We start from the raw sequence: 21,787 nt of genomic DNA on the forward strand, positions 1-21,787 counted from the left end.
CACCAATAGCAGACTTAAAGAGAACCAAGTCAAGAACGAACTGCCATTCACAATTGCTACAAAGAGAATAAAATACCTAGGAATACAACTATCAAGGAACGTAAAGAACCGCTTCAAGAAGAACTACAAACCATTGCTCGACGAAGTAAGAGAAGACACAAACAGATGGAGAAACATTCCATGTTTATGGTTAGGAAGAATCAATATCATGAAAATGGCCACAGTGCCCAAAGTAATTTACAGATTCAATGCTATCCCCATCAAGCTACCAGCGACCTTCTTCACAGAACTAGAAAAAACTACCTTAAACTTCATATAGAACCAAAAGAGAGTTTGCATAGCCAAGTCAATTCTAAGCAAAAAGAACAAAGCTGAAGGCATCACATTGCCTGACTTCAAACTATACTACAAGGCTACAGTAATCAAAACAGCATGGTACTGGTACCAAAACAGAGATATAGACCAATGGAACAGAACAGAGGCCTCAGAGGCAATGTCACTCATCTACAACCATGTGATCTTTGACAAACCTCACAAAAACAAGCAATGGGGAAAGAATTCCCTGTTTAATAAATGGTATTGGGAAAACTGGCTAACCACATGCAGAAAGCAGAAACCGGACCCCTTTCTGACACCTTACACTAAAATTAACTCCAGATGGATTAAAGACTTAAAGTTAACACCTAACACCATAAAAACTCTAGAAGAAAATCTAGGCAAAACCATTCAGGACACAAGCATAGGCAAGGACTTCATGACTAAAACACCGAAACCATTGGCAACAAAAGCCAAAATAGACAAATGGGACCTAATCAAACTCCACAGCTTCTGCACACAAAAGAAACAGTCATTAGAGTGAATCAGCAACCAACAGAATGGGAAAACATTTTTGCAGTCTACCCATCTGACAAAGGGCTGATATCCAGAATCTACAAAGAACTAAAACAGATTTACAAGAAAAAAAACAAACAAGCCTATTTAAAAATGGGCAAATGCAAATCAAAACTACACTGAGATACCAACTCACGCCAGTTAGAATGACAATCACTAAAAAATCTGGAGACAACAGATGCTGGAGAGGATGTGGAGAAACAGGAACACTTTTACACTGTTGGTGGGAATGTAAATTAGTTCAACCATTGTGGAAGACAGTGTGGTGATTCCTCAAGGACCTAGAAATAGAAATCCCATTTGACCCAGCAATCCCATTACTGGGTATATATCCAAAGGATTATAAATCATTCTATTATAAGGACGCATGCACATATATGTTCACTACAGCACTGTTTACAATAGCAAAGACTTGGAAACAACTCAAATGCCCATCAATGATAGAATGGACAGGGAAAATGTGGCACAAATATGCCACGGAATACTATGCAGCCATAAAAAAACAATGAGTTCGTGTCCTTTGTAGGGACATGGATGAACATGGAAACCATCATTCTCAGCAAACTGACACAAGAACAGAAAATCAAACACTGCATGTTTTCACTCATGGACAGGTGTTGTACAATAAGAACACACAGAAACAGGGAGGGGAGCATCACACAGAACTAGGGGAGGGACAGCAGGGGGTGGGGAGTTGGGGAGGGATAACATGGGGAGAAATGCTAGATATAGGTGATGGGGATGGAGGCAGCAAACCACATTGCCATGTATATACCTATGCGACAATGTTGCATGTTCTTCACATGTACCCAAAAACTTAAAATGCAGTAAAATATATATTTTAAAAATAAATAAATAATAATAAAGTACTATAGTAACTGAGGTATTTATCTCTCATTGAGGGATTTACTATTTTAGTTAAATTAATACTTTTATTAGAACTATATATTTCTTTTTGTTCAAAGTTGCATCAGTTTTCCTGGGTTGCTTCCAATCTCATTTTCCCCCTTAGTCCTATTTTCATCAATACATGATATTACAGAGTAGGAAGTATTATTATCTGTGTTGAAAATATTTATCACCATATCACAGATGTACTTGTACTAAGTGCGTGATTTACAATGCTTAGACTTCTTCTGAGTTTCCAAAAGTTGATTACATTTGAAGCTCACCTATGTACATATATGCTTCCTTTCTTATCACCTTTGCCAATTTTGCAGTAATTCTAAAGTATTGCTAATTTCATGGTAAACATAAAATAGTTGAAAACAAAAGTCAGTCTCTACTGATGCTCATTAAGTACACTAAAAACAAGATTAGGTTAGTGGCTTCTATTATTGACTATAATTACACATCTTCTAATGTCTAATGTTGATTGTGCCAAGTACAGAACATATAATAATTTAAGCTACATATTCCTTATAATAGACATCTTGACTTTCATATACATAATGTTAATCAATTTGATTCCTATCTTGCATGGCATTAAAATTATTTTCGTGTTATTTATTAAAATCTGCTGAAGTGTTTAGCTAATATACTACTATTTACATATGTTCATGTAAATTTTAGGTGTCAATGACATGGAGGAAATTGATCAAATCTCCCCTAAAAGCCAGAAATCTACACAGATGTCCTGGGTAACCTAGACCAGATTGTTCATTTCATTTCACCAAGGGAATAAGTCAGTTAACTGATTTGTAATGTGCTGCTAAATTTGTGATTCAGGCTTCTGGCACTTTGGTACTCAAAAGGAGAGTGGCAGAAAGTGATTTTTGAATCCTGCCTATCACTAAAGGAACAGCTGTTGTTTATTTTTTTTTCTGGTAGGACCTGGAAAAGAGCAATTATCTACTTGGGTCAGTCAGAAGGATATTAATATGTGGCACATTGGCACATATACAAATATCTATTAAAATCACAATTCATTAATGATTGCTGTTGTTTGTTAACTTGAAGTGAAAAAGGCTAGATTTGATTTTCAAGAGTCAGTATCTTTCATAATAAAGATATTAAGTAACCTTTAGTGAGGACTTCCTCTGTGCCAGGAACTGGCTAAAACCATTACCTTTCTTACCTCATTTTAGTTTTCCCTCAATAACTCATTATTATTCCATTTTAAAGATGACAAAACAACAACAACAAAACCCAATAAGACTTAGAAAGAGAAGTATAGAAGTCTGGTCACAGCTACAGGTAGGTCCTGGAGTCACAGAGCCTCTCCGGAAGCCCGTCCCAGGGATCAATCTCTTCCACACCATGCTTCATGACGTCATGTAGCTGGGAGGCACAGTATAATCTGCATGTTGGCCTTGCATCTGTCCTCAAGTATTTAGTGTTAAACATATTCTTCTCTCTGTCATCTTATAGATTATAATATCGACCAGCTGGCAGCTGATAAGGTTTCTCTTTACTGCCTAAGTGCTTGACTAGAACTGTAAACTGAAAACCTGATTGAACATTCCTAATCCAAACACCTGAAATCTAAAATGCTCTAAAATCCACAACTTTTTGAGCACCAACATGCCACAAGTGAAAAATGCCACACCTGACCTCATGTGGTAACTCTACAAAAGTATGAAAAACATTATCTAAAATTAGCTTCAGGCTATGGGAATAAGTTACAAAGGAGACATAAATAAATGTCATACTTAAACTTGGGTCCCATTCCTAAAACATCTCAGTATGTATATGCAAATATTCCAAACTCTGGATCAATTTAACATCCGAAATACTTCTGTTCTCAAGCATTTCTTATAAAGGATTCTCACCATGTACTTCAGGTCTGTGTGTGCTGCTGGTATAGGGGATAGGAATCCAGTGAATATACACAGCTCCTGCCAACTTCTTTTGTTTCAAGGTCTTAGTCTTTCAAGGTTCATTGTAAATGCAGAAAAAGGGGAAAATGTTTTACTTCTGAAACTCTCTGAATAATTCATAAATTTGGTTTAGTTTTAATTTCCTTTTGTTTAAGGTTTGACATGCAGATCTTTGTATTCTTAATTTTAATCAGACTATGATGATTAATGTATAATAATAACAATATACTTCAGATTTTTTAAAGGGTTGAAATAAAGTTCTTCAGGGCTGTGCTTTTTAATTTATTGGATTATGATTAATGTAGAATAACATAGAAGTATATATACCATTTTCTAGTATTCTGGTAATAACAGTATGAATGTAAAAACATACAAGACATATGCTAAATAATTTTTTGTTTTACTCAATGAACCTGTGTGAAGTTTATCTTTAAAGAGTAACACTCATGTCAGAATTCTACCACTTAGGTAGCTACTATTCTCAATTTTCAGTGTTCATGAAATACTATAAACTGGTAACATTTTGCCCTATTCCACTGTTTTTTTAGAACGCTTATCGGAATATTCCATTTCACTGCTCTCTTTAACTCATTTGTTTACTGCATTACATAGCACTTGTCTAAGTAGAAAAACTAAAATTGTAGATTTTAAATTTTATTCCAATAAAAATACAGCATACAGCTATGTATTTGTTTTTGATTTACATTAATACACACTCATATTTAAATATATAGTATAGATAACATGGATTTTCCATTCTCTCTATTTGAATGTCAGATTCTCAAAGGGTTGAGAGTGGTTTAATTACTCTGCATGACTCAATGACATGAGAGGCTAAATCTGTAAGATAGAAACAAGGATTAGAGTCAAAGTGCAGAGGTCAAGGGCTAAAGAAGCAAAAAAAATCCTTTCCCTCTGTCCAGTGGCACCAAAATAAGAAATTGGGACTGCATATACTGTTGAATGCTAACAACTATTGTTATCGTTGTTTCTTTTGTTCAACATACATATGGCTTTTTCACTTTACCCAAGAAGCCTTGAACACCACATTTTTGAAAGATCTTTGGATTGATAGCCTTAGGAGGATTTTCTAGTAGAAAAACTGAGCATCCATGAAAACGGTTGTAAAGAGAGTCCCGAGCCTGCACTTTACCTGAGAGTTACCAGAACTGCCTTGAACATATGGATGAATTAAGCTACAGAACACATTACCTGTGTTGATTCTTAGAGGTTAAAGATCACAGAGTAGGCACTTCGGCAGTGCCCAATAGCGTTAGCTTTTTGTGGGGCATATTTGTGTGGGCTTCATCAATGAAGAATGTCTCTAACACCATTAAATAGGAATCTCCCAAAGTTCCCTAACAAAGATAAATTGAATTTAGTATAAATTAAGTCTATGCGCTAGATTATCAATTTAAAAATTTTCCAAAGGTATTTTGAATGAGCAATTGTTACACCGAAGTGAAATAATGAACTTAACAAAAAGTCATGCTATAATACTTTTCCTGAGGCTCATTTTACTGATTATGCTGAATCCAACTCCATGCTCATCAAGATCACATTACTGTATTTTTCTGAAAAAGCATCTAATAGGATTTAAATTACAGATAGTACTGACATGTATCTCTACCATACTGCTAAGCATTTCTAAAGCATTTTTACAATTTAAAGATAGTTATCTCATGATGTTACTTTAGATGACTTTTGTTTAGCATTTCATGTATCTGATACCAAACCAATTTTTAGAACCACAAAGAGTTGGTTAATTTTAAACCAAGTTGAATTTATTGATGCACATTTTATAAACACACTGTATTTTGCTAATAATTATAAAATTTGCCCTTAATTTGCTATATTGTAACTTTCCCATATCCTTCTACAAAACCTCAAAGAAAATGCATGAATATATAGTATTTTATTCTCTTTAAATACTTGAATAAAATCAAGTTAATTAAAACGTAAAACTGCTATAGAATAAGTAAGTATGTATTCACTTTTTTAATAAAAAAATTTTAAAGTTATCATTCGTCTTTAATTCTTTTAAAATAGAAGTGAGAGAAATTATTTGCCTAACTTCTCAAATAATATTTCCCTTTGGAAAACAGTAAGGAAAGCTGTATTTTCTGCAATCACCCCCATTTAACTACAGTTTAATAACTGCTGCAGCATGAAAATAGATTTTAATTTGGCCAAAGTGAAATTCACCCAAAAATTAACAAATTTATATAAAAGAATAATTATGAATAACTTGGGAGAAAAGAATTCAAATTGCAATGTTCTTTTGTAAATCATAGTTAACTGTACTTGGAAATCCATTAGCTTCATTTGGATACATAGTTAGATAACTAATTATGTTGAAAATGCAATAGCATTCTTAAACATATGTCCACTTATGTAAACCCTGCAAGGTGGCCTTTCTTTCCTGGCAATCAGAGATCATTTGTTTAATTTAAATCATCTTTATATTTCATGTCATCTTTAAAATGTGAAGATAATAATAAGTGGAACTACTTGTCCATGTCAGAATAATCCCTTACTTTACTTTCAAAAGCACATGATTTCACTCTTTGCAAGACAATTACATTATGAATCATTTACATCACTTGAAGTTTGTTGAGTACAAGATTTTTTTTCTCATTTCCTGATGATGAAGCTAGTCTTTTTAGCCATCCTAATTCCTACAAATAATATATCTCTCCCAGAAAAGCTTCTATTCTTCTTGTGATCTAGTTCCTTCTAGTTTTAGCTACAGAATCATATTTATGCGTTCAGCATATAAGTTACACTTTATACTCTAAATTCCCCTAGTAAATGTACATATCTTACATCTCATCTGAAAGACCAAAGGAACTAGACCTCTATCTCTCACCATATACAAAGATAAAATAAAAATGGATTAAAGACTTAAATCTAAAACCTCGAACTGTAAAATGACTAAAAGAAAAGCTTTGGGGAAACTCTTCAAGAAATTGGACAAGGCAAAGATTTCTTGAATAACACCTTATAAGCACATGCAACCAACATAAACGTGGATAAATGGGACCATATCTATATAATAAGCTTCTGCACAACTAAGTAAACAAAGTAAAGAGACAAACTCATAGGATGCAAGAAAATATTTACAAACTATGTATCTCATGAGGCATTAACAACCAGAATACATAAGAAGCTCAAACAACTCCATATGAAAAAATGGGGGAAAAATGTAATAATCCAATTTAAAAATGGACTAAAATTTTGAATTGACATTTCTCAAAAGAAGACATACAAATGTCAAACAACTATATGAAAAAATATCCAACATCACTGATCACTGGATAAATGCAAATTAAAACTGCAATGACATGTCATCTCACCCCAGTTAAAATGGCTTTTATCCTAAAGACATTAGCAAATGCTGGCAAGGATGTGGAGAAAAGGGCAGCCTTATACACTGTTGGTGGGAATGTAAATTAGTACTATCACTGTGGAGAATGGTTTTGGTGTTCCTCACAAAACTCAAAACAGAACTTCTGTATGAACCAGCAATTCCACTGTTAAGTATGTATGCCAAAGAAAGGATATCAGTATATTGAAGAAACACCTGTACTCTCATGTTTATTGCAGTAAAATGGATAATGACAGAACTTGTCTTGTTCCTGGTGGAATTTAACCTCTGCAGTTGGTGGCACTCCGATATGACAGCTAAAACCCAGAAATTGAAACAGACCCTGGAGCCTTGTGATACTGAATATCCAGCATTTGTCTCTGAGCGCACCATCAAGGAGACCACAGGGAATATTGCTTGTGAAGACTGCTCCAAGTCCTTTGTCATCCAGCAAATCCCAAGCAGCAACCTGTTCATGGTGGTGGTGGACAGCAGCTGCCTCTGTGAATCTGTGGCCCCCATCACCATGGCGCCCATTGAAATTAGGTATAATGAATCCCTTAAGTGTGAACGTCTAAAGGCCCAGAAGATCAGAAGGCGCCCAGAATCTTGTCACGGCTTCCACCCTGAGGAGAACGCAAGGGAGTGTGGGGCTGCGCCAGGTCTCCGGGCCCTGACAGTCCTCCTCCTGCTCCCTCTGCTTTTGATGCTCTTCTCAAGGTGACACTGACTGAGATGTTCTCTAGGCATGCTAAATCATGGATAAACTGTGAACCAAAATATGGTGCAACATACGAGACATGAATATAGTCCAACCATCAGCATCTTATCATGATTTTAAACTGTGCGTGATATAAACTCTAAAAGATATGTTGACAAAAAGTTATCTTTTTACTTTGCCAGTCATGCAAATGTGAGTTTGCCACATGATAATCACCCTTCATCAGAAATGGGACCGCAAGTGGTAGGCGGTGTCCCTTCTGCTTGAAACCTATTGAAACCAATTTAAAACTGTGTACTTTTTAAATAAAGTATATTAAAATCAAAAAAAAAAATAGCCAAGATGTAGAAGAAACCTACCTGTCTATCAGCAGATGGATGGATAAAGAAAATTCTGTACTTAGACACAATGGAGAACTATTTACCCATAAAAAATAATGAGACCCTGTTATTTGCAACACCGTGGATGGAACTGGAGGTTATTATATTAAGTAAAATAAGCCAAGCACAGAAAGACAAACTTCACATTTTCTCACTGATTTGTGGGAGCTAAAAATTAAACCATTGATGTAACAGGGATAGAAGGTAGAAAGACGGTTACTAGAAGCTGGGAAAGGTAGCAGGGGGTTAAGATGAAGGGGATGAAATGGGAACAATTAATGAGTTAAGAAAAAAAGAATAAAATCTAGTATTTGATAGCACAGAGTGATTATAGTCAACAAATAATTGTACATTTTGAAATAACTAAAAGAATGTAATTGCGTTGTTTCTAACACAGAAGACAAATGCTTCAGGTGATGGATACCCCAGTTACATTGATGTAATTATTACATATTGTGTGCCTGTATCAAAATGTCTCATATACACCCCACAAATGCATGTGTGTGTGTGTGTGTGTGTGTGTGTGTGTGTGTGTGTGTATCTATATCTATATCTACTATGTACTCAGAAAAATCAGAGAGGGAGAGCAAGAGAGAGAGTGGGGGGGGAGGAATGGAGCCTGTACAACTCTTAAGAGCAGAGGGATAGAGGGGAGGGGAAAGGAGAAGGGAGAAGAAACGGGAAGGAAGGAAGGAAAAGAATGAAAAGCCTACAGTTTGTCGTTATTAGACAACCTAAGAGCTGCTGATCATCCATTGATTGTACACAATTTCATAAATCTTTCAACGTATTCTTCCATCCTGAGGACTAGGTATGCCAACCCAACCACCTGAAAAGAGCACCTGCTAAGATCATTGATATTTTTCTAACTGCCGCATCTAGTCAAACAATTCTGTCTTTTTCAGCTTGACCTCTGAATCACTGGACTATGTTGACTGTTTCCTTCTTCCGGCATCCTCTTAATTTGAGAGAAGCAAATTAACCGGTCTCATCTCTAGTTTCTTTCACTGGCTTCTTTCGTTCTCTACCCATCCGTTCGTTTTAGAGGTTTTTCTTTTAGATTTCAGGAATCTAGTCTCCTCTTTTCTCCCTCTGTGTACTCTGTAGCGGGCCATCCTATTATATTCTCCTAAGTTTTCCTTATGCAATACTTCTTTTCACAATTAAACATTCTATCTGGCTTGTCAGGTTTATATTACCACTTGGTCTGTTACACCAGCTGCTCATGATAAATGACTACTAATTATAATTTTTAGTGCTGCCGTTCAAAATGGCCACCCTTTCAACCACACTGTTTTCAAAGCTGGGAACATCAATCATTCCAGTAGGTTGATCTAACTGAGAGCATGAATTGAGTCTTACCCGTTTTTGTATCTCTAGCAGCTGGTATAATTCCCAACACAGAGGCTGCTCAATAAATATTTGTTAGATAAATAACTTTTCCTTTTCTCTTGCTTCTCACATCCAACTGGCTCTTCTGATTTCTGCAGATTATTCCTGAACACACAAACTGTGCACTCTTAAAAATCTGTATATCTACTGAGCTAATATTCCTCTTCCAGACAATACCTACTGTGTAGTCATTCCTTCTATACCTGTGTGGATTGAAAAAATTATCATTCTAATCTCAGGATCCTTCCAATTTTCTATTTTATCAGATCTTTGGGGCTCATTTCCTTTCCTACAGAGTTTGAACCACACGGTAGGTCAACCAAACTCCATTATTGCCTTCAAGTCTTTGTTTTTTCACTCATTGTACAAAACAGGCAATCCTTCATTCCAGGTGTATGGACCCAAATACAGCAGCTGAGCAGAACTGGGAAATAATAGGAATCCATATCCATGTGGTTTCTAGTCTCAGTTGGACCCTCAACAATGACCAAGGATATTTTTCTTTGCAGTTGGTCAGCTGTTCATTTTCCTCTGAAACTGCATAGTAGTCTGCTACTTTTTTTCACATCCCTCCCCTGCCTTTCTTATTCTACAGATGGCCACCTGTACTCTTGCTTTCCGAAATGTGAAGCTACTGGACATGAAAGCCATCAGCTCCTCCAAACTCAATCACCCACAGATTGCTAACTGAATATATGAGCTGGAGTGCAGTGGCACCAACTCAGCTCACCACAACCTCCACCTCCCGGTTCAAGCAATTCTCCTGCTTCAGCCTCCTGAGTAGCTGAGATTACAGATGCACGCTCTTACGCCCGGCTATTTTTTGTGTGTTTTTCGTGGAGACAGGGTTTCATCATGTTGGCCAGGCTGGTCTCAAACTCCTGACCTCAAGTGATCCACCCACCTCAGCCTCCCAAAGTGCTGGGTTTACAAGTATGAGCCACCAGGCCCGGCCACTATTATATTTTTAATCCTTACCACTCCCACAAATCCTCTTGCACTTTTTCAGTCACTTGTCTCTCCTGAGTCTTTAATGTCTCTAGTTCTAATGATGCTATTCCCTTGGATCAAGTCATGCTCCACATTCTCCATCTGTCCCCTTACTAAATCTAGTCTGCTTAACCCTTAAATACAAGATCTTCCCAGATTTTCGTTTTATCTAAACTCTATTCACACTTTAATTAGGTGATCTTGTCTCCCACCTATAATTCTCAAATCTTTATCTCCAGCTCTGACACTACCCATGAATTCCAGGTATGTATATCTGACCAACTGCTGAGCAGTTACCTGAAGTTAAAAAAAAAAAAAAAAAGAATATTTAAAATTGAAATTATTCCCACTCTTCTTTCACCCCACACAAAACATGCATTTCTTTGTTCCTTCTCTCCAGGACCACGTCCACTCTGCAGCTGACAACTGAAGCCAGACATTAGCACACCATTGTTGACAGCTATCATTTGCCCACTGCCAATATCATGAAAACACTTTGCTCATTGCCAATATTCCGAAAACCCTAAGTTCTGCTCTGTTAACTTCATAAGCCTTTCTCAAGTTTGTTTTCTCCCATTTTATTTTACTACATAATCTTAGTTTATGCCTTTATTATTTCTTCCTAGGTTCTTGCCAGGGCCTCCTAACTGTCCTCCCTGCCATTGGCATTTTTTTCTGAACACAAGGTATTTCTGGTAGGATTGCCTCTGCTTATGCAGTCCCACCTGTTACCTCCACCAAACCTCCAATACCATTTGCACTTAGTTCTAACACCTATTCATTCAAGATCAAATTTTTCTTTTTCTTTTTTTTTTTTTGAGAGTCTTGCTCTGTTGCCCAGTCTAGAGTCCAGTGGTGCAACCTCAGCTCACTACAAGCTCCACCTCCTGGTTTCAAGCAATATTCATGCCTCTGCCTCCCTAATAGCCGAGATTACAGGTGCATGTCACCACGCTTGGCTAATTTTTGTATGTTTAGTACAGATGGGGTTTCATCATGGTGGCCAGCCTGGTCTCGAACTCCTGGCCTCAGGTGATCTGTCCGCCTTGGTCTCCCAAAGTGCTGAGATTACAGGCATGAGCTGCAGCATCCAGCCCTCAAGATCAAGTTTCTATCACGTTTTTGGAATAATTCTCTGGGGCTTTATCTCCATCTCTCCACGTCTTTTTGCTGCCTCTGTACTACTGATACGTGCTACTATCTCTGCTCTGGATGCAGTCAGTAGTATATTATTATTACTACCTTGTGCCTTTGTCACTCTCATTATACTCTCAACTATTTGCAACCGCAGACTTGTTTTATTTATCTTTAAGATGTTTCATAAACTGTCAGGAGTGCAATAATTGTATTCTGTAACACAAGTATATTTTCAATTTTTTCGATGAAACATTTTCAACAACAAAATTAGTAAATCTTCACAGGAACACAGTTGCTGATTTCAAAACTTTGTTCTTTCTTTATTTTATGCTAAACCACCAATTATAGAACGTCCTAATCCAAAATATTCACTTGAGAATATGGTTTGGATATCTGTTACCTCCAAGTCGCATGCTGAAATATGATTCCCCATGTTGAACATGGTGCCTGGCGGGAGGTGTTTGGATCATGCAGGCAGAGCCCTCATGGAAATCTTGGGGCCGTCTTCTCAGTAATGAGTGTTTCCTCACTCTGTGAGTTCATGAGACAGCTGATTGTTAGAAAGAGCCTGGGACATCCTCCCCTCTCCCTTGCTTGCTCTCACACCATGTGACACGCCTGCTCCCCCTTCACCTTCCACCACCACGACTGTAAGCTTCCTGAGGCCTCAGCACAAGCAGATGCTGGAGCCATGCTTTTGTCCAGTCTGCAGCGTCGTGAGCCACAGTTAAGCTCTTTTCTTTATAAATGTCCCAGCCTCTTGTATTCCTTTATTGCAATGCAAAACAGACTAACGGAGTTGCACATCTATTTTTTACTTTATTTCTAACTAGGATCAGGACATCTATTTATTCAAGTGGCTACTGGGTATAGAGCTATCTGAAACAAATGTGAGAAAAAAAATATTATGATGTGGTCAGACTGTTCCTTCTACTTTAGGAGGACTGAAATTCTCAGGATCTTGTGGACCTGATATTCTTATGGATGAACCCCTACGCACTTGGGCTTTTGAGCTTTCTGGGAATAGCTCAGAACAGTCTTCACAGAACATTTTAAGTGTCCTGAAACCACCACAATTGAACCAGGAGTGAATATTCACTTTAAAAGACTTCTGATGGATTGCAACATTACTTTTCTTAGTGCCATTTTTATCTACTATTTTTGAAGAATCCTCTATCCTGGTACTACTGATGAGTGAAACATTTGACATATAAATTTTAAAATGATGCCTAAAAATAATTGACTCGTATTTTCTTTTACATCCTAGTAATCTTCTGAACATTATGGGTCCCGGGATGGCTGCACACCTCACTCTATGGTATAGCCTTCTTTGGTACTATTTACTGTAAAGTTTTAAATAAGTGTCTTGTGTAGTGAGTCTACATTATATTTTTTTATCCACTCAAATTCCCATTTTCTAATCCTAGGATGTCTATTTGTATATGTTATGTAAGAAAGAGTGAGATAACCTAATGAGGAGAGTTGAATATTACCTTATAAAGCTGGGTTATCTAGAAGAATAATCCTTGATTTTTCAGTAGATAGCTGGGGTTTTGCATATAACAAGCCTACACAAATATATTCATTTTGATTCCATCATAGCCTTCAGCAATTATTTCAGAGTGGTATTTTAAATTTTCTTTATTTGTCTTGAGGCAATTTCACTTCACTTTATATACTCCTACCAGCCAAATGTTGTGTTTATTTTGTGAGTCAAACACTATTGGGTTTCTTGCCTCTTAAATAATGCATATTAAATTCAAGTACTTTTCATAGCCAAGTGTATGGTCCTGACTGCCTCTAGGCCACTTGCCTTAAATCTGTGATGCCTCTGGCTTTGTTCTGTTTGCGTAGGATTGCTTTGATTATTTGGACCCTTCTTTGGTCCCATATGAATTTTAGAGTAGTTTTTTTTTTTTCAAATTCCATGAAAAATGACATTGATCATTTGATAGGAATAGTGTTGACCCTGTAAACTTTTCTAGGGAAGTATGGCCATTTTAGTGATAGTGATTTTTCCAATCCATGAGCATGGAATGCTTTTGCATTCATTTCTCCACTGATTTCTTTCAGCAGTGTTTCATGTGTCCCCTAATAGAGATCTTCCCCTCCTTAGTTAGCTGTATTCAGAGGTATTTTACTCTTTAGTGGCTATTGTAACTAGCATTACACTCTTGATTTGCCTCTCAGGTTGAATGTTATTAGTGTATAGAAATGTTACTGATTTTTGTACATTGATTTTCTATCCTGAAATTTAACTGAAGTTGTTTATTAGTTCTAGGAGGCTTTCAGATTATTTAGAGTTCTCTTAGGATAGAATCATGTCATAAGCAAAGAGAGATACTCTCAAAAACAACTACAAGAAAAACAAAAATTGAGGCTGTAGCTCAGGCCTGTAGTCCCAGCACTTTGCGAGAACAGCACACTAGATCACTTGAGGCCAGAAGTTTGAGGTGAGCCTGGCCAAGATGGTGAAATCCCGTCTCTACTAAAAGTACAAAAAGTAGTCAGGTGTGGTGGCACACACCTATCCCAGCTACTCAGGAGGCTGAGGCATCAGAATCACTTGAACCCAGGATGCTGGCAGAGAGATAAGGAGGTTGCAGTGAGCCAAGATCGTGCCACTGCCCTCCAGCCCACATCATAAGACTCCGTCTCAAAAGAAAAAAACATTGATAAATGAGACCTAATTAAAGAGTTTTAGACACAGCAAGAGAAAACTATCAGAGGCGTAAAAAGACAACCTACAGAGTTAGAGAAAATTTTCCCAGACTCTGCATCTAACCAAGGTCTAATATGCAGAATCTATAAGGAGCTTAAACAAATCAACTAACAAAAGGTCAAGGATAGACACTTCTCAAAAGAAGATATATAAATGGCCAACAAACATAGAAAAATGCTCATCATCAAAGAAATGCAAATCAAAACCACAGTAAGAGACCATTTTACACCAGTCAGAATGGCTTTCATAAAAACGTCAAAAAATACCAGATGTTGGCAAGGCTGTGGACAAAAGGGGACATTTATGTATACTGGGAATATAAATTAGTACAGCCACTGTAGAGAGCAGTTTGAAGATTGCTCAAATAAGTAAGAGTAGAACTACCGTTCTACCTGGAAATCCCATTCCTAGGTGTATACCCAAAAAGAAATACATTGTTCTACCAAAAGGGATGTGCACCTGTATGTTCACTGCAGCACTGTTTACAATAGCAAAGACATGGAATCAACACAGATGCCCATTTATGGTGACTAGATAAAGAAAACGTGATACATACACACAGTGGAATACTATGCAGCCATACAAAAAAGAGTATCTTGCCTTTGCAGCAATATGCAGCTGGGGGACATTACTCTAAAAGAATTAATACAAGAACAGAAAACCAAATATCACACATTCTCACTTATAAGTGGGAACTAAACATCAAGTCCTTATAGACATAAAGATGAGAAACACAGACCCTGGAGACTACTAGAATGGAGAGAGAGGGAGGGGTAAAGTGTTGAAAAACTACCTATTGAGTACTACGCTCAGTACCTGGGGGATGGATTAATTCATATTCCAAACCTCAGCATCACGCAATATACTCATGTAACATACCTGCATACGAACCCCCTGAATATAAAATAAAAGTTGAAAAGAAAGCATCTACTTGTCCCCCATCATTCCCTTTTGTTTTCATCACTGGCTTCAATGGATTAACAATAGTTCCTTGCTCTACAGAGCTCCCTATTCAGTCAATTCCTGGAGGCTTACATGCCAAATCTTCAAGGAATAAATCTCTTTTAAGAGTCATTTCATTTAAGCCAGACTTCTGCCAGCTCCATTCCCTTCTAGAAGGAAAATCACTTCTCCTTCTACCATAAGAACTTCCTGAAGTTCGTAATTGAATCCCAAGAGGTCTGACTACCTAACTTGTAGCTGACTATTACAGTGGGCTCTGTGTTCTGTCTTCTTTCTCACTTTCTTCTGATCATATCTTGTAATTTTTATGTCAACTAAATTAAATACATTATACACACTCCCACTATCTTTGGTTTTCCAGACTCAAACACAGTTTTAATGTTTTTTTTTCTATTCCCATTTTTAAAATCATATGTTTATTTTCTTCATCCATTGATGAAGTACTACCTTCATCCAATACCCTTCTATTGTGCTCCCTGGTACCCAATTTTTTTAGAATCCACTTCCGAAATTCCCTCAATATGTCAACTTACAGACATTCTTTATGCCACGATCATTGTACCAGTGACAGTTATCAACAATTCTGATTATGTCTAATGACCTTGTAAATGGTCTCACTCACTCAAGTGCTATACCTCAGAAAGCAGTTTCTGTCCATGCTTAAACTGACCATCTTTCAAGGCATGTCTAAATATTACTCTTTTTAGTTTAAATATTATTTTACTCTATCACCTTATAAAGGTCTTCATTAACTGGATAAATGCTGGTGTTTTCTCCAGGAGCAGCTTACATGTGATTTTCTTTGAGAACACTTACCCAACTTTGTAGATTGGGTTGGTTGCTCCATTTGCGTGTTCATATGTACATAATGGTTTCTTATACAGCAGATATTTTAATGTATGAAAAGTAGACTTTGCTCATAATTTTATTCCCAGGACTAAACACATGAGGTAGGCATAATTCTAAGGGTGATTCCGAATGGCCCCAACCTGTATAATCTCCAGTCCTTGAGGGTGGTGGAAGATACGAACATGTTGCAAAATCACGTCTGTGATTGTTACATTATATGGTATATATGCAATTAAGATCAATTATCAGTTCATATCAGGTTAATCAAAAGGGAGATTATCCATGTGGGCCCACTCTAATCACATGAGCCCTTTAAAAACAATTTTCTCTAGCTTGTTGTAGAAGAGCGAGCCAGAGAGATTTAAAGCAGGCGAAGGATTCATTCCATTTCTGCTAGCAACCTGAAGGAACTTGGAAGTTAATTCTTTCTCATAACCAACCAATCAGAGTTCAGCATCGTGGATACCTTGGTTGATTTCAGCCTTGTGAGATGTATGCTAGGACCCAACTTAGTCCAGTTAAAGACACAACCTAAAAAACTATGAGATAATAAATGGGTGGTGCTGTATGCCTCTAAGTTTGTGGTTATTATTACGGAAGTAATAGAAAAATAATATAGCACATCTCCTAAAATAAGTTTGAGTTCAATTGTGTGAAATAATTAAATTTAATGCAATTTTAAGAATTAAAAAAAAAACCTCTAAAGTTTTCTATTTTTTGATGTACAACTACATATTTTTTCTTCTTAAGGTATAATACATATATTATTTACAAGTTAATAATGGATTCATTTTTTAAATTGATTCAGTTGATGCTGCCTGGGTAACTGAAGCAGTATCTCTAGGCCTGAAGCTTCCCAATTTAAACTACATTTAACAAGTCTATTATAAGAGAATACATAATGCATAAATTAAAAAATTAAAGACTCCAATATCTTCAGTATTATTAGTAAGACAGTGAAAGATCCGTCACTCAATGATTGTCACTGGAATTAAAAGGGCTGATTCTATTGATGTATTTGTCTTCCATACACCCTGAGTGACTGTCTTAGTGTTCTTGTTTTGACTTGCCATTTTTCCCAGAGGCAACTCTTAAATCCCTGTCAGAGCAATGTAGGATGTCTGCTTATTCAAAGCAAGCATTCAAACCACCTGCTGTTCTGGGATTGTGGATTGATTGCTGGCATTTATTTCTCTTTCAGTCTCAGTCTATTTACAAAACATTTCCTGAGATAAGAAGATATCCTTTTTTCATACTGTGTCATATTTTCCCTTTAAATAATTAAGATTATATAACATTTTAAGAGAAAACCTAGGTAAATCCTTGAAATATTCATTGTGTTGATTCATTTACATTTTTACTGAAACATTTAAATGTGTCAAGCACAGCACTGGGCACTAGGAATAAAAGAATAAATTAATCACAATGATTATCACCTATTGAATAATCTCATACATGACTGATTTTAGCACAAAATAAAAGGGGCAGATACTGTATTAACCTACTAATATAAATTAAATACTAATAGGTAAAAAATTTTGTCTGAAGAGTGGTTTGAATACAACATTTCAAAAAGAATGTGGGTATAACTATTTTAATTGGAGGTTTACGGGAGAAGAAATTATAAATTAAGGCATAGAATTACAATTTATATTGTGGAAGGATGAGTGATGTAATGTGTCATGTAGACTGGGAAACAGAAAGCAATAGATGGAATTAGAAAAATAGTCCCAAGAGCTGTGAAGAGCTGAGATTTTGCATATCGTAAGCAAATGAGTAAACTTATCAGTTTCATGGATGCCAGTCAAAGATACAAGACTGCTACTAAGTCAGATAGAATGATAGAAGGACCCTTTTCTTCTCAGAAATATACTATGAATGACAAAGTCCTGTTACATCTGCAACACTATCATATTCAATTACACACAGAAAACTTACATCATATACTAGATTGTGTAAAATCTAAGAGACTTTCCAAACAGCCCCAGGAGTTTTAGCCACACTGAGAAGCAATAGTTCAGTTAATAACATCAACAAAGTAAGTCTTTACACACAAAACTAAAATCTGGGTCATTTTTCCATCAACATTAATGAGTAATATTGTTATTACACTCTTATTTGACTGGATGGTAACTCATGGCCTGAATGAATAATTTTAATATCAAAATCATGTTCAGCAAAATATTAATTTAATCAATAGGCTGCTACTACCTTTATAAAAGATTGATTAAAAATGTTAAGTCTTAGATAGAGTCATTAATAGTTCCTACATGTGCTTTTGGCAAATGAAGTGCTATATTTTAGATACATGTGAATCCGAAGTTATTTCAAGTTGAATCAAATGTCTTAAAATTCCCTGAATGTATTCTACCAAATTCAGACTATTTTTAAATTTCATACTCATAATTTTAAATCAAATATGCACCATCTCGGAATTGCCTGTGTCCGTGAGCACAAATGTTCGCATATATAGTCATAAATACGGTTGGTTGACCAAAATAATGATGTTTCAGTCTTTGTTCTTTTTCATTACTTTGTAATAATCAATGCCCAATGTTAACCTTTACTTTGTGTGTGTGTGTATATATATATCCATACATATATATATATATATATATATATATATATATATATATATCCCTCCCCATAGCTGGCCCATGACTCATTTCTCTTTTCAGTCATTTCAAACTTTGTCTATGTACAGCCTTTGCTCACATCATACTTCCCACAGGATGTCAGTACCTTTTACAATTCTCCAATGAGTGTGTTTTGTTCTTCCTGTCCAAAATGGAATCATCTTTTATCTCTAACAAAGGTTTCTGTTTCTTTCTGTTATTTTCCATGTTTTTAGGCTTTTCAGACCTTTTGAAAAACTTTCCATAGAAGTTATATCATTTGAATCCCTCTTCTCCCAGATTGTCAAAATACATTTATCTTTATCTTTAAAACATTTATCCCCTTTTGGTCTTGATTCATTTTCTATATTTGCAGTCAAAGTAAGTCACAATAAAAATACGGGGATACTATAATATATATCATTTAATTTTCTCATATTTCATTTGGACTGCCAGGCACAGTGGCTCACACCTGTAATCCCAGTACTTTGGGACATCAAGTTGGGCACATTACCTGAGGTCAGGAGGTCAAGACCAGCCTAGTCAGCATGGCGAAAACCTGTCTCTACTAAAAATACAAAAATTAGCTGGGTGTGGTGGCACACACCTGTAGTTCCAGCTACTCAGGAGGATGAGACAGGAGAATCACTTGAACCAGGGAGGCAGAGGTTTTAGTAAGCCGAGATCACACCATCACACCACTGCCCTCCAGCCTGGGTGATGGAGTGAGACTGTGTGTGTGTGTGTGTGTGTGTGTGTGTGTGTGTCTGTGTGTCTGTGTGTGTCTGTGTGTCTTTGGACAAATTAAATTAGTTTAATGGTTATATTGATAGCAAAACACATTGTATCTGTTATATAGAGAATATGGTCTCCTTGAAGGATAATACAATAGGTCCCTCTGTGGAAACCCAGCTCTACTCCTGTCTTGGATTAACCAAATGTGGCCTTTAGTAAGGTATTTAATACCTCTGGGCAATAGTTTTATCATTTCTAAATAAGGGGCTTGATATTAGAGATTTCTCTTAATTTTAAATTTTTATCACACTGCAAAGGTATATTACGTTCAAGATATTTCTTTAACCTGTAGAGTATCAGATTTAAAACACAATGAGATTATTTAAAGCACCATTATTTCCTGATGTCACCATATGTAATAAACTTGTAGAATCATTAAAGAAAAGGTCATCTTGAATATAAGCCATTTTTTCAATATTTTTTCCATTTTTTCAATATTTTTTCCGTTATGGATGTATTTTTCTCTTTACTACGTAGGCATATTTTTTTCTCATCTAGTACATAGAACAATAATTGACAGATAACCTCTTTCTAAAGAAAAAAACTTTCCATTGCAATAGGACTTGAAAATTTACTATATTATTACTTCCTTTGCTTTACTGCTTCTCGATTCAAGTCATTGAAATAGGTATTTCTTAGTGGTTGTTATGGTAGTCTAAATTGTTTTATCTACCAGCACTAACTTTAGGCTTACACATTAGAAAGGTGTTGCCCACTCTGAATAACCCTACTATAGTTATTACGTGTTAAAAGTAGAACATTCACTAGTACAGCAGTAAATTCATATGGAACCAAAAAAGAGCCCACATAGCCAAGACAATCCTAAGCGGGAAAAAAATAGCTGGAGGCATCACACTACCTGACTTCAAACTGTACTATAAGCATACAGCAATCAAGACAGCATGGTGCTGGTAGCAAAACAGAGATACAGACCAATGGAACAGAACAGATGCCTCAGAAGCAACACCACACAATCTACAACAATACAATGTTTGACAAACCTGACAAAAACAAGTAATGGGGAAAGGATTCCCTAGTTACAGGTATTGATCGACTTACAACCTATGCAACTTACGACCATTCGACTTTATAACCACAATCGCTAGCCACGACTGCTTCGAGTCTGGCAGTGCAAACGTTGCCCAGCTGGGTATAGGACAGTGTGGACCAGCTTCCGGCAGCACTACCATCTCCGCGTGCACCATTTTAACTCTTATCCCAGACTCGGTACAGCAATTTGTGTTTTGTGTCTTGGATATTTTTCATCAAACCCCTCCCAAGATGTCTACCAAGAGGCAATTGTCTTTGTCTATGCCTAAGCCTGCCAAGAAGGAAGGAAAGGCCATCGATCTCGACATGAAAATGAAGGTAATTAAGCAGTATGAAGGAGGAAAGAAAGTGAATGTAATCGCACATGATACGAAGTTATCACATTTGACTGTGTCGACGATTTTGAAAGATAAAGAAAGAAGTCGTGAAGCTGTGAAAGGTTCTGCACCCATGTGATCAACAGTTATAACAAAGCAACGAAGCGGGCCCATCCACGAAATGGAGAAATTGCTGCCTCAGATGACGACATCAACAATCCGCAGCCAAGCACCAGCGGCCAATAAAATGTTTTGTACATGTTTATATATTTTGATATGTTTTGCAATTGGGAAAATGTTTCCTATGGCATTTTTTACACCTGTATTTTGTATTTTTGTATGCACCTGTGTTTTGTAATTTTGTATGTTTTGCAGATATTAAACCAGTAGTTCTGGTAATGCAGTGTTTTACTTAAACCCGACGAATGTAAAAATAAGAAACAAAATGGTGTAGAAATGATACAAGTGACATAAAATGAACAAAGAAAATTATGATATATAACAATAATGAAAGAATATTATGATAAAATATGACTTAAAGATTTTTATAACATCATTTCACAGTACTGTACTGTACCTATAGCCTACTCAACTTACAACCAAATCGCGTTACGACCAGTCTGTCGGAACCCATCGTGGTCGTAAGTCGAGCACTGGCTGTAATAAATCCTGCTGGGAAAACTGGCTAGTCATAGGCAGAAAGCTGAAACTGGATCCCTTCCTTACACCTTATACAAAAATTAACACTAGATGGGTTAAAGATTTAAACATAAGACCTA

At 36.4% G+C, this 21,787-nt stretch overlaps 1 protein-coding gene and 1 pseudogene across 1 annotated transcript in view; one reads left to right on the plus strand and one right to left on the minus strand.

Moving 5' to 3' along the window:
* GPC5 (glypican 5) overlaps positions 1–21,787 on the minus strand; it is a 1,382,768-nt gene that overhangs the window by 390,182 nt on the left and 970,799 nt on the right. The window lies entirely within an intron of this gene.
* LOC141581685 (voltage-dependent calcium channel subunit alpha-2/delta-3 pseudogene) lies at positions 7,304–8,119 on the plus strand (annotated as a pseudogene).

Source organism: Saimiri boliviensis, chromosome 16 (genome assembly GCF_048565385.1).
Source record: "Saimiri boliviensis isolate mSaiBol1 chromosome 16, mSaiBol1.pri, whole genome shotgun sequence".
NCBI lineage: Eukaryota > Metazoa > Chordata > Mammalia > Primates > Cebidae > Saimiri > Saimiri boliviensis.